Genomic DNA, 15,097 nt, shown 5'->3' with positions numbered 1-15,097 from the left:
CAAAATAAAAGATACATAAGTGGGTCTACATCAAATTAAAAAGTTCTCACACAGGGGCATCCGGGTAGCTTAGTTGGTTAAGCAACTGACTTTGGTTCAGGTTATAAACTCAGGGTCCTGGGATCCAGCCCCTCCCTGTTCTTCCTGCTCAACAGGAAGTCTTCTCCCTCTGCCTCAGCCCCTCCTCCTTGCTTTTGCTTTCTCTCTCTCTCTCACTGAAATAAATAAATAAATAAACTCTTTAAAAGAAATAAAAAATAAAAAGTTTCCTCACAGCAGAGGATACATCAACAAAATGAAAAGGCAACCTACCTAATGGAAGAAAATATTTGCAATTCAAATACCTGATAAGGGGTTAATATCTAAAATAGATAAAGAACTCATACAACACAATACTAAAAATAAATAATAGTAATAATTGAATTTAAAAATGGGCAGAAAAAATAAAGAAAATTAAAAATAAATAAAAACGGGCAGAATATTTGAATAGACATTTTTCCAGAGAACAAATATAGAAGCCAAACAGGTATATGAAAAGATGCTCAACATTACTAATCATCAGGGAAATGCAAATCAAAACTATAATGAAGTATGACCTCACACAAGTCAAAATGGCTACTATCAAAAAAAGAAGAAATAAGAAGTGTTCAATAGGCTACAGAGAAGAGGAAGTCACTGTGCTCTGCTGGTGGAAATGTAAACTGGTGCAGCCATAATGGAAAACAGTATGGATGTTTTCCATATCAAATTTTTTAAAAAGATTTTATTTATTTATTTGACAGACAGAGACCACAAGTAGACAGAGAGGCAGGCAGGGGGTGGGGTGGGGAACAGGCTTCCTGTTGAGCAGAGAGCCTGGTGTGGGGCTCAATCCCAGAACCCTGAGATCATGACCTAAGCTGAAAGCAGAGGCTTTAACCCACTGAGCCACCCAGGCGCCCCATATCAAATTTTTTGATGCCAAAAAATTAGCAACATAACTACCATATGATCTGGGAATACCACTTCTGGGTATTTATCCGAAGAAACAAAAACACTACCTCAAAAAGATATATACACCCCACATTCATTTCAGCCTTATTTACAATAGATAAGATATGGAAACAACTTAAGTGTCTATCAACAGACAAATGGATTAAAAAAATGCATACACACACACAATGGAATATTATTTAGCCATAAAAAAGAATGAAATCTTGCCATATACAATAAGGTGGCTGGGCTTTGTGGGCATTATATTAAGTGATATAAGTCAAATAGGGAAAGAAAAATATTGTATGGTTACACTTATATATGATATGTGTGTGTGTGTGTGTGTGTGTGTGTGTGTACAAACACATAAAATAAGCACATAGATACAGAGAAGATTGGTGGTTTCTAGAGTCAGGTAGTAGGTATGGACAAATGGGTGAAGGGAGTCAAAAGGCACAAACTTGCCGTAAGTCAATCAATCCATCAATCATGGGGACGCAATGTATGGCATGACAACTATAGTTAATATTACTATATTATATGTTTAAAAGTTGCTAAGGCTTTAGCAGTAGATGTGCAAGCAGCAGCCATAGTGGTGGAGGTGGTCACAGCAGCTGCAGAAGAATTGGTGGATATGGCTATGGAAGCTTCCATCATAGCAATGTATATAGAGGAAATTATAATTCTCAGGGGGTTGACTGGTGGGACAACTGAATCTTCTTTGCAACAAAATCACCCTTTCAAACAAACTAATATGGAAACCACATGTAACTTGTAACCAGACTATATCTTATAGCTTCAAGACCTTGCAGTACATTACCAGCTATGATTCTCCTGGAAATTCAAGGGAGCTTCAAAGTTACAAGAAGAAAGAACAATCAACAGCCTTATTCAGAAATTGCAGTTGAAGACTTAATTGCTGTAGTTTGGATTAACTCCCCTCCTGGTTAGTCTCACCCCAAGCGGCATTTATAATTTTGTGACTAAGGATCATTTGCTTGTTAATGTACTGTGACTTTAGACAACTTATTATTCTGATGTCCTGTTGATTCAGTAACGCTTAAGATATCAACTGTTTTGAAAACCTAAATTTACTGAACTTGCGCTAAAATCAAACATCGGCATGTAGGTGTGATACAACTATAGGAATCATCCATTCATCTGTAGATATTATTTAAAAAAAAAAAAAAACCCTAGGCAGTACCTGTGTGAGGGCTTTTGGATACTTACAAACTGGGGAGAAAAACATTTTAAGGCAGAGTTAGAATTAGTTTCTAATACGGTAAACTGGACTAAGTTCAAGTCCTGACTTGCTCAAGGTTCTTGGATAGGTACTTGGAATCTTGTGTTTTTTACATATAAGCCATTCCAATCATGATGAGGTGGCATGTGTGAATTCATTCACATATTTTTTCAAAGCATTCTTCAAAGTTAATGTAAATAAATACAGCAACTCCTCTTTTAATGTTTAGCTTATTAATTTTAAGCTAAGCAAATGTGGGCATACTCTTACAGGAAACATTTAAAGTTTTGAAAACAGAAGCGTTTGAAGGAGATATCATCTGATTTGATTCTTCTAATGCCTGCCATAAATAAAATTGAAATGGTAGGACAGCTGACCATGGAAGTGACCAGTTTTTGGGGGGCCTGGCTGGATTTTGGTCTTCAAAGCATGCTAATGTTAATCTTTTTGGTCAAGAGGATATAAGCGGGAAGGATTATACAGCAGGTTTTTTGTTTTTGTTTTTTTAAAGATTTTATTTATTTATTTGACAGACAGATAAGACAAGTAGACAGAGAGGCAGACAGAGAGAGAGGAGGAAGCAGGTTCCCTGCTGAGCAGAGAGCCTGAGCTTGATCCCAATACCCTGAGATCATGACCTGAGCCGAAGGCAGAGGCTTTAACCCACTGAGCCACCCAGGTGCCCCTATAGCAGGTTTTAATGTAATGCAGATTCACATTACTCTCTTGAAGCTGTGTTGAAATGTTAAAATGGCTTATACCTACAGACTTTGTAGATTTGAATAACAAGCTGAAATCCTTAAGCTCACACAGGTTGGAGATATGTACTAAAATATATGATAATATTTCTAGATAGTGCCGTTTTAGTTTATTGTAGTTGCACAGGTTTCCATTATATTTATAGTCTCTTTAAGGTAAAATAAATTTGGCCAAAGATTATTGTCCACCACTAAAAATGCCTCTGCCATTTGGAACTCTGTGCTGTTTTGTTGGCCAAAATGTAGTGATCTTTAAAAGCTAAGCAGACAAAAATTTTCCATAAAGTGCAATACATTTTCAAACATATTATGTGCTGTTCTAAAAACAATTAAGTATGTACACTTGACAGTATGGAGGTCATTTGCTATGGTGTTATTTTAATTCATTCAGAGAATTTCATATATATGGCTTGTGTAGGTGTCCTGAAACTTCCAATCTCTTCCAATCTCTTGGTGATTTTTAAACCAGCTTCTAAAATCTTAGTCGGGACTACAGAATGACAGTTGATAAGAAAACTATTTGCCCACAACAGATTTTAGATACTTTTTACTGCTACTTTGTGTAGGATTTATTGAACATTTTGACAAATATTTATTTTTAGAAGTCTAAAAGTGAATTCTTTAAAAGTTTAAGGAAACTCAATGAAAAGAGAGTACAAAAATACTGGCACTTAAATGTTGAATGCCACCATATGTGAAATCTATTCCGGGGTACAGTGTGCTTTTTATATTAAATTCTATTAAACAATTGAGTCAACTTAAGCAGACCTGGCACTGGTGATGTGGCTAGCCGTAATTTTCTGACAAAATTTAAAACAAAATTAGCAACTTGAAATTATAGCATACCTAGGTTTTGGTACATTTGTCTTAAAATATTAATGAAACACTTCTGAACACTGTTTTTAAGTTTCTCACATTCTGTGAGTTTTGTTTAGTTATGTGCTTTGTTTTGTTTGTTTTCAGTCACTATCTGGCCTATTTGTAATCCTCAAATATGTGGTTATCTTTAAGTATTGCCATAATTAGTGACTTTAACATTCAGTTTTATCAGCCAGCAATATTTTCAGTAAATAGAATGGATTTAAACTTGCTTAATGTAGAGACTGATCTTCAAGTCACTGTAAGTTAGTAATTGTTATTGTATTAGTTTTAGATGTTAGCACTGCATGTGCTGTGTTTATTAGGATTTTACAAAAATAAAAAGTTGAATGCACCCCAAAATAAATAAATAAATAGAAGTAAAAGTTCCTAAGAGAGCACATCTTAAAAGTTCCCATCACAATAATAAACAATATTTTGTAACTGTATATGGTGACCAATGGTAACTTATTATGGTGATCATTTCATAATATAAATAACTAGTAAATCATTATGTTGTACACCTGCAACTAACATAATGCTGTATGTCAATGAAACTGCAATTTTTAAAAAAAAGGTGGGATCTATATCCATTGCTCTTGCATCTGGGTAAAAGTGACTAAATGGCTGCCTAAAGTGATGCTGGATTGTTTCTATAGCTGGGTTACAAAAATCAATGCAGCTTCTGATTTGGTTGTTGGAAAAGTCACACTCAGAGCCTGTGTCTCCATGTAAGAAGTCTAACTACCCTGAAGTACTGTGCTGAGAGGATGCAATGACACATGAAGAGGTCATGTATAATTTGTTTGGTAGGCAATCCTAGTCTTCTGATCCTCCCAATTCAGGTGCCTAACATCTGAATGAATGAGCTTTCAGAAAATCCCAGTCCCTAGTACTGAAGCTACCCCAGAGTCACACATTTAGAGTCACAGCCACAAACAATAAAGCATCTTACTTCATACTGTCAGATTGCTGACCTACAGAATCCACAAACATTATAAAATGTTGCTTTAATCCATTAAGTTTGGGGCAACTCATTATGCAGAATAAAGCAACCAAAATATGACCTCATAGAGAAACTGTGAGTTATCACGAAAAGTACATAAAATAATTCCTACTGAACATGTAGTATATGTTCATTAATTAGTAATAGATTAATGATGATGATTATAAACATATGATTTTGTGTGTGTGTGTGTGTGTGTGTATAGCACTGATATCCCCAAAGAGTACCACAAGAGTGGGGGGTACTTTTCACAGAACATTTTATATAAAATTAAACCAGGCCAGTACCTTTAAGTTCAACAGCTATAACAAAGAGTCATCGTTGTATAGTTGAAGACCATTTAAAAGCTATTCAGCATGATGTTATTTTGTTAAGTGTTACTATGATTTAGAAAAAAAAAATACTATTTTTTTTCCACTGTAAACTTTCAAAAACTTTCCCATTCAGTATCATTGGTTATTTTAGTTCTTCCTAGCATGGCCTGTTCTTTATACCACCTAAAGAAGTGGTAAAACAAAAGGCAATTAAGAACATTACCACAATAAAAATGAAGTACAAAGAACTATCAAAATAACATTTATCTATAGTATTCAGATTTAAAAACCCATGAAATATTGAAAAATATTAGCATAAGTAAAGAACACTTGGCGATATGTATATGGAATAGAATTGAAATTGCTCTACAAATTCTTGACTATAGAGAATTCAGCAGCTATGAGACAGGTTAAGACAGCAACAAAAACCACAGGTTTCACTTATCTAAAGCAGACATGGTCTTGTACAAGCAGAGGTCAGAGTGTTGGCAAATTTCAAATAGCAATGAATTAGCTTTTTATTTTTTTAATCACTATCATTATAAAAGGCTCCTTCTATGATGCTATGTGACCTTAAATATTTCCTCATCACCTCATCATTAATAGAAAGTATTAATTAATGAGTCGTGTTTATTATAAGTAATAAAATATGTTGATGAGAAATATAGTGAACATAGGGAATTGATTTCCTTAGCACTTTTATTTATCAAGCACGTAATGGTGCTTATTTTGTTCAAATGAATCTTTTTTGCATTAGAAACGTTAACTCATTTTAATTCTCATAACTGTATAAGGAAGTCCTCATATTTGTTACTACTTTACACATAAGGAAACTCAAGCACAGATGTTAATTAATCTCACCCAAGATCCCACAGCTATGTGGCAAAGCTCAGATTTGAACCCAACATGCTTTTAACCACCACATTCTGTTGCCTCTCAGCATAGGCAGAATCAGGGAACAAGTAAAAGATTCCTTCTAATTTTAAGGCACGAGTTTCCATTATACTCCCATTGGACACCAGACAAAATTCCTGAGTTAGCTGGTAACACCAACAATTAAAGGTGAATTCTTTGCTGTGTTAATTGGCTAACTGGATGCAGAAATCACTTCCTTCAAAACTTGAATGGGCTACAGTAGTAGTTTTATAGCAAATGGTCATATAGGAGTAGTTTCAGATTAAAATAAAACATATTGCTAGAATTTGAATTTCTAAGGCTTTGTAAAATTTCACAGATCTCTATATTTTATAATCTCATAAAAATTATCTTTGAAAAATATGGAAAGTAAAACTGTGTCATAGACCTAAGTATGTGACTTTCATACCCTAAGCATTCACAGCCATTATACTGCTATATGGAACTTGTTTAGGAGTAAATCTGTTTAGGCTTACAGGTAAGAATAATTGTTATCCATAAAGAATTTGATAATTTGTGAAAAGATACACTTCTTCCTCACCTAACAAATATCTTTTTATTCTGTATCTCATTCATGAGCTTCATTTTCTGTGCCCTGCAGCATCGCGTGTCCGATGGTTTACCGGTGCCAGTTATTTTTTTCCCTAAGAAACTCTCTTTCTGATACTGACATCAAAAGGACAAATCCTAAAGAATTCAAAGTGTTCCTTTGTATCAGAGAATGTGTACTGTATTCTTTGGCAGTGGTTGATCCTCTGCAATTGTTTTCTTCACCTTCCTTATCCAGATTTGCAAGGTTTGATGAATAGAATGATCAATGGGAAAAGTGAGAGGCTGAAAGCACAAGTCAGACACCCAGCAGTCAGAACACTGTCCTTTTCTTCAATCTCCTTGTCACTCTTTTAAGAGCAAAGTCTTATCACCAGTTCTATCGTCATGTCACACCTATTTCAATTATTTAACAGAGTTACAGAGACAGGAAAGAGAATGAGTACTGAATAGATGTCATTTCTCATCTTCACCTGGAGGTTATGAAGGCTGCTCCAAGTGGCCCTAGGTGGCATTCCCAGGCATGAGCTGGGGAAAAACAATACTCAGACTACTATCCCCTGACCCCACACCCTCTTCAGCAATACTTCAAATTAAGGGATTCTAAATCCACGCTGGCATTGTCAGTGCTGCAAAAAGTTGAGTTAAAGGTTGGCTAATCAGCAAGCTCTAAAAATCCTGCCTAATTAAATACATGTGCCTTTACCTGCTCCTCCATTACCCCAAGACTTCCACATCAAGATTTTTGATCAACAATCTTTGAAACACAATGATCACACTGAGTCTTATTAAATAGCTGTGAATTCATGATACATTTTTTTAAATGCACACCAGGGAGGAGTTTTAAGTCCTTTAAGTCCTTGATTTAAGTTAAATCAAAGAAACAAAGAGCAGAATCAAATCTGTAAATATAGAGAACAAATTGATGGTTGCCAGAGGTGGGGGGATGGGCAATGGGGAGGAGACATGGATATGCAAAGTGGGTGAAGGGGAGAGGGAGATAAGGGCTTCCAGGATGATGAGCATACCATAATGTATAAAGATGTTGAATTGCTATCATGTACACCTGAAACTACTGTAACATTGTGCATCAACTATACTCAAATTTAAAATTTTTTTAAATAACCAAAACATTTAAAAAATTAAAATACTGTCCAAGGTGTATCCACAATTACTGTTTTAATTGTCAATAAAAATGTGTTATTCATTCTTACTTATTAATGCAATTACTCACAACACCTGTTTTAAACAAGAAAAACTAATGTGCATTATGGTAATTTCATTGCTGAAAGCAAATAATAATATGGAAATTTCCTAGCTTCATTATATAAAACTATTTCAATACTATTAGTATACTCAGTGCAATTCACTATAAGCACATGGGACTCTAATATTCAATTGAGACTGAGAAGTTGGAAAGTACTCTTCTGAAGAAAAGAAAAGAGAACTAGACTTTCTACCCCCTGGCATTCTCTGTAAAGCGTTTCACATCTGCTAAATGTGTATTTCATTTGGTTAATACAGAGTATTCTGGATAAATGTGGACAGTTTACTCATAAACTAATGTTTGTGATTACTTTACTTGTATCTCAGCTATTTCCAAGCTCAGAAGTCAGTTGCTACTCAAGTTACAACACAGAAAACTAACTAGCTTCGGCAAAGAATCGTTTAGCATCCTGTTATTATGTTGTGATAAAACACTGAACAACAACAAAAAAATAGTTTAAACAATAAAGGAATTGAATCACTTCTTTGGAAGGTGGTTTGGTTTTAAATAGGGGTTGGTTTCAAGCAAAGACTCAACCAATAGCTCATCCATATATCACTCAGAACCTAGCTTTTCTTTCTTTCTATGCCCTATTTCCAGGTCACCTTCCCATCAGGACTATCTATGGTCAGACTTGAAGCTCCAACCTTTTCCCCTCACAACATCTAAATCTAGAACTCACACTCTCATACAAACCATCAAAAAGAAGAGAATAAGTCTATTCCAGAGGTTTTCAGTAACAATAAAGCTTCCTAAAAGAAGCTCTAAAGAATCTATGTGTGCCACTGATGACATAGTGACTGGTTTAAGGCAATCAAGACCCATCCTGAATCACGTGGCTGAGAAAGGACAGAGTTGGTTCTCTGAGCAGTTACCAGAAGGAAGAATGAATGATGCATAGCAAGACAACAGGTACCCACTATGGGTGAGTCCTCACTTACTCAGTCCTATCCAGCCTGAGCCAAATACACCTTTGAATACAATCATGACCTTTATGTGCCCAGAGGAGAGCATGACTAGATGATTATATTAAAGGAATAACAAAAGAAAATAAAATAATCTTATTGTTTAAACAGGAACTAGTAAAAGTACTTTTTCTCCAGGGGACAAGCTCAAGAGGTTAAGTGACTCACTCAAATTGAAAAGGTTTTGGTGAAGTTGGACTCTATTTCACGTATGCTAAATCTCAGTCAAATGTCCTCTCTACTAAAGTATTCTTACCATTATTATTTAATTTTACCTGAACTCCAGTTTTATTCTATAAATAGGATCCACTTTATATCTCTATTCTGACCTTATGAGTCATGGGCAGATAACTATAATAACAAAAAACCAAACTCCCCCATTCAGAGGTTAGCAGCTTTGGGGATTATATTAACTCTTTTAATCATTGGGATTGTAATTTTGTGCCTCAAAAAGCAAATAATCAAATGCAGTAATAATAAAAAAGACACTAGACGAGTAGTCAGAAGGCCTGTATTTTTGTCCCAACTTTACCACTAACTAGTCGTCTGATATGGGCAAGCTATTTATTGTCAATGAATTTCCTTTTAGGATTAAGAATTTTTTAAGAAACTTTCTGATCCTAGGATACTTTGGTTCTAAAAATTTTGCTTAAGGAATGTGAAAGGGTATGGCACCTTAATTACAAAGAAACACATAAAGTGTGAATTTAGATTGGAGATATCAAATTAGTCTTTGGCTCTGAGATTAACTATACTATTTAACTTTTATGATTTTCTACTAAAAATAGAATTAACAAATCTATCCACCATGTAAATAATAATTTATCCACTCTGTTCAAAATGAAGAATATATATCAGAAAGCCATATTGTTTTCAATTCATTCAAATTGCCAGGTACCAGCTACTTTAAGTAAGGAAAGGTAGCCCAGTGGGCTGCTGCAGAATAGGCAAATAGGAGATCTTGAAAGTGACATCCTAGGAAAAGGAAAGAGAGGTAAATATTCTTTAAGAAAGAAAATCGAAGTAGAACACTATCATAAAATCATGAAAGTAGTAAAGAAAAATGTACATATAATCAAAGGTGTTTTTGTTTTTGTGTTTTTCCTCTCAAACCTCCTAAGACATGGTTGTCATGCATGGTCAATTTGTGAGTGAGAAAAGGTTAGAAGAAAGCATGCATAGCCCTCTTTTCTCCTCTTATGAAACTCCTGTCATCTGAGATACAGACTCTGTGCTGATGGAGTGTATGGCAGCAAGTAGTGCAGGTGGTAGGAACACCCTTGGTATGATCTCTGGTTTATTTCTACATTGGAAATATAGTGGACCTTAGAGACATTTTCTTATAAATCCTAGAGAATTATTTTTTTTAAATACATGTTAGTTGACTAAATATGGGAATTCACATAATCATCACAATTTCCAGTTACAGAGTATGAAATTAAGTTACCTCTAGAGGTCTGAGAATTTGATTACCCTTGTAAGAGACAGATGTCGTATAAGCCCAAATCCCTAAAGTGAATTAATTGCAGCCTAATAAGTAGTCTTAATGTATCTAAAAAAGAAGCAAAAAGTGGATTAATAGAAGCAAAGTGGCCCTCTTACAAAAGTAAGCAAATGAGATTTAAAGAAGCTAAATTGGTCAGTCTCTCTACTCAACTAGAGAAGGAGAGAACTGGAGAGATCTGGAGTTATGAGTCTCTTGAGAGAGGGGCCTTCCTCCATGGCTTTCTCAGTCAAGGTTGTGGCTTCCTAAAGATGTAGATGAACTAACCCCACTCCAAACCATTTAATTTCCCTCACTGACTCCATACTATGAAGATAAATCTGTTTGCTAATTTTTTTTCCAGAACTTTCTTGGATCTTGCATATATATATATATGTATATATGTATATATACATATATATATATACACACACACATACATACACACACACACATCATATGTATTTTTATATATGATGTGTGTGTGTATATATATACATATATATATGCATATATCTCAAATATTTGACCAACTGCATTATACATAAATCTCCTATTACTTTGATTCATCTATCACTTCATAAGAGATTGATCATCTCGGGTTGTGCTAATAATAAAATCTCATCTCCAGAATCCAAGGGAGAGGCATTGCCATTTAAATGTCCAAACAACCTCCAGAGCAGATATCTCTGGAAGATATATAAGTTTACATCCTTACCCTAAACATTAATACTGACTATATCCAAAATGGATGTAATACATTATTATGTATTTATACATAATACTGATTTAATCCCAATTTGTATTTCTAGGGTTATTGACCAAACAGGTAGTTATATTTCTAGGGTTATTTCTAGGGTTATTGACCAAACAGATAATTATAATGTTATGCCACATGAAATATGTCAAAATGTATGTTGATTATAAAGCTTAGAGTTAGATTTATTATTTTTAAAATCTTAATCTGTGAATTATTTCTTATAGTTTAAACTTTCTGTACTATAATAATAGCTAAGAAATAGCTTATACATTTTCCTTTTTTTCTTTATATGCCTTAAAACAACAATAACAAAAAAATGAGATGTTCAGTTAATAAATTTGTATATTCAAGGGACTCTAAATTTCTAATAGAACATATTAAATTGGTTCAAATTTGAACTAGCAAATTCTTAATTCTGAAATTAGATCATTTACCCTATATATGTATGTATTATTTTGATAACTTTAAGATAAACAAAATATATTAAGGAAACTTCAAAGGGGGATCTGTCTCATTTGTTGGACAGGAAATGTTCATTTTGTGTGCAGTATGTTTTCCCTTTCTTTAGAGAGAATCAACACTTGAATTGCAGAAAGCATTGTCCTGAATAGATTCTTCTTACTTTCCAACACACAGGGTATATTCTGTGTAATTTATCCACCTTAAATGCAATTTGCAATTTTTGAACTTTTTATTTAGTTCATCAAAACAAGCAATGTAATGGCCTATAAGATTTAACAGCATGTTTCAAAACAGTCATAAAGAGGAGAAACTCTTAATTCTATCCTATAGAAAACCAAGATATATTTGAAACCATAAAAGTGCTTCCCTTTCTGATACTCAGAATTGTCTCTTTTCAAAATAATACATAGGCTTGGAGTTTCCTCTTTTTCTCATAACTTTATTTCCCTTTAAGAATACCCACTGACTGGGGAACCTGGGTGGCTCAGTGGGTTAAAGACTCTGCCTTTGGATCAGGTCATGAACCCAGGGTCCTGGAATCAAGCCCCTCATTGGGCTCTCAGCTCATCAGGGAGCCTGCTTCCTCCTCTCTCTCTCCCTGCATCTCTGCCTACTTGTGATCTCTGTTGGTCAAATAAATAAATAAATAAAATCTTTAAAAAAAAAAAAGAATACCCACTGACTCACACTGTGATTCCAATAAAATATGTTTGCCCCCAAAAGCAATGCAGCTTTTCATAAATGGGTACTTCTTTAAAAGATTTGTCAGGATGTCTGAATTGTGTCTGAACATCAATATCTGGATAGAGATTGCAGGTATTTTTGAGGTTGAAAAATTTCATTATAATTTCTAACATGTTAAAAACCAAATTTGTTTGTTTTGTTTTCTTTTCCATAAGTCATGTAAGTGATCCCACTTTTCTCTGATTTATAGCCAAGCAGACACGAGCAGCAGGAGATTTCTGGTGGTGACAGAATGTGATGGACGGGGCGGGGGAGGGGGGGGAGTTGGGTCGGGGTGGGGTACGGGGAACATGTGGGATTAAATCAGTGTATTCATTGTCAAATATCATTCAGAGACTGATCATTCCAGATATGAATCAAAATTGCCACCTCAGATTTTCACATAAACCTTCCTTCAAAATTATCTTAAATTCTACCAAGAACCTAGATAATGGGTAATACGTAACTTCTCTTGCTTTTAGCATTTCTATGTCAATTTTCACCATGATCAGAGCCACTTACTCTGCACTCTACACCAATAAATTTAAAAAACAGCTTCCTGAGGTTCTAATAATCCCATAACCAGATCAAAGAAAAGAAACATTTCATAGAGAATATTTCCAATTAATACAAAGCTAATAAGCTTACTCACTTTACAAACATGTTTTCATTCTCAGAAACTCCAGAAATATCCAATGTGCCTATGACAGGAGAATTGCTAAAGGAAGAGTACCTCTCATGCTGAATTAGACAAATCTCTTGAAGTTTGGTACAAATTCTAGCCACATCAAGATCTCACTGCTCTTCAGTGACATTTTCAAAATCAGTTCAAACAAAGCAGAAAAAGGGGATAAATGTCTTTTCTCATTTGAAGGAGTATTCGAGTTTATTAGTCTCTTCCTCTAAGGCACTTCTTGATAACTTCACTCCCATCTGCTTTGTTTGTTTTGCTTTGTTTGTTTTGGTTTCCTTCTGTCCCTAGCACCTATTCTTGAGAAAAAGAAAGATTAACATACAGAACTGGAGGTGGGGAAAGACTATTTTCTACAAAATGACTAAGACCAAGTTCTGGACAATAGTCATATTAAAGAAATCAGAGGATTACAGTTTCTGGCATCCTATCTCAAGGTCCCTTTTAGGGGAGCACAACAACATTTATAATATTTTCACCCAAATCCTTGAGTCTGCTCAAAGTCTTTCTTAAAAAGCTCTGAAATAAGTTCTCTGCATGAGCTCTTTCAAGCAGTTTGTTAGAACAACAGCAGCTAAATTTCACTGCAAATAAGGCCCAAGTGTGAAAATTGGATAATCTATTTCTCTAGCCCATGTAAGTTTCAAATAATGCTTTTTTGTGAAGAAAAAAATACAAATGAAACAGATATCAAACAAAATAATATACACGTACACATTCAGAATGAATACAGAGAGCAATAGATCCTATGAGACAGAAACATGTCACCCTAATTCATGCTATGTGTTCGGTGACACAGCTGGCATATACATGACTCCTCCAACACTTTGTCAAGAAAGTTATTTTCAAACATTCTAGGTTCATGGTCAGCGAGCAAACTTAGCAAACATCAACAGCCCCAGGGTCTGCAAACGTACTACAGCAATACCCACATCGGGACAGCTAGGTTCTGCCCCGTGAGCCACCAAAGTTCAAAGTGACTCCCTAGATGTTTAGAAAAAGAGTCAGAAGTTTCTATCTGTCAAGTGGCAAGTGTCTGTATGGATCTGGTTCCTTTCTTCACTCAGAAAACAGTGGTTACATTTAATATGTTCCTGTGAGTTAGAAATGATTCTCCTCCAGTCTACTATTAGACATGAGAGCGCAAGCCAGCCTTCTCCACGCCTGTGGCGCCAAGAGCAGCACTGGCTACAGATGCCTTGGCTGTCCTGTTTTATCAAAGCAAACCTCCTCTTACCTCGACTTCCTTGTTCTTCTCTTTGTTTCTGCCCACTGAACTTCTCCCATTGCTGGCAGTCTCCCATGCTGGGATTACGGAAATCTGGTGGAGGGGCATACTGGCAGGGTTGCACGGTGCCAGTCCCTGATTGGATGCCTTATCTCTTCACTCGCCCTGAGTAGCCCACCTGCACAATTGTTCATATCCTTGCTTTTCCAAGCTCAGTTCTAAACAAAAAGGGGGAAAAATAGTGTTTGAGACACTGTGCAGCAGAAGCCAGGGTCTCTGGCCAAAATGTCAAACACACTGAAAGGGAGTTTAAAAGAAACGCAGGAGCAAATAATCTGGGGAGTGTTGCGTTCTCAAAAGGACGATTTAATGCAAGTCATAACTGCACTGCTTTGTCACCGAAGCACCCCCCCCTCCCCTAAGAGCATTGTGGGAGACAATTCAATTTCTATGGTACCTAATAACTGTCATGGAAACCAAGGAAACCTAGGTCTCACAGGCCCTTATTAGCAACTGCTTCCTTTAATGGCACAGACTCCCACATTTGCAGCGGCTGCCACTTCTGCTTTTGTTTCTCCCCTGATTCCCCAGGAGTCCACTAAGCACCCAGAGACATTGCATCCTGCTGACTAGGTAAATAAGTAGAAGGCTGAAAAGCTTAGTGTCCTATTTGGAGTCAAATCTCTTCCTTGAAAAGCACGGCTAGCTGGCTATGTCCTTCATGCATCCCCCATAATCTACTTAGGTCTAGGGATCTGCCTTGAGGTGAAGAGCATTGAACAAGGTGTTTAAAAATAAGAAGGGAGAGAGAAAGAGAGAGACAGGGACTGGGAACAAGTGTAAATGTCTTTTTGTGCCTGGTTGTAAAAGATAGTTAACTGTTGCCTGCACCTTCCTTAGTAA

The 15,097-nt window shown here is 35.6% G+C and overlaps 1 protein-coding gene across 2 annotated transcripts in view; it reads right to left on the bottom strand.

Moving 5' to 3' along the window:
* MARCHF1 (membrane associated ring-CH-type finger 1) overlaps positions 1-15,097 on the bottom strand; it is a 916,809-nt gene that overhangs the window by 479,405 nt on the left and 422,307 nt on the right. The gene's annotated exons all lie outside the window — the stretch shown is intronic.

The sequence above is a fragment of the Mustela nigripes genome, chromosome 1 (genome assembly GCF_022355385.1).
Source record: "Mustela nigripes isolate SB6536 chromosome 1, MUSNIG.SB6536, whole genome shotgun sequence".
Classification (NCBI taxonomy): Eukaryota; Metazoa; Chordata; class Mammalia; order Carnivora; family Mustelidae; genus Mustela; species Mustela nigripes.
Note: the sequence above shows the minus strand (reverse complement) of the source record. Positions and strands in the feature narration are given on the sequence as shown.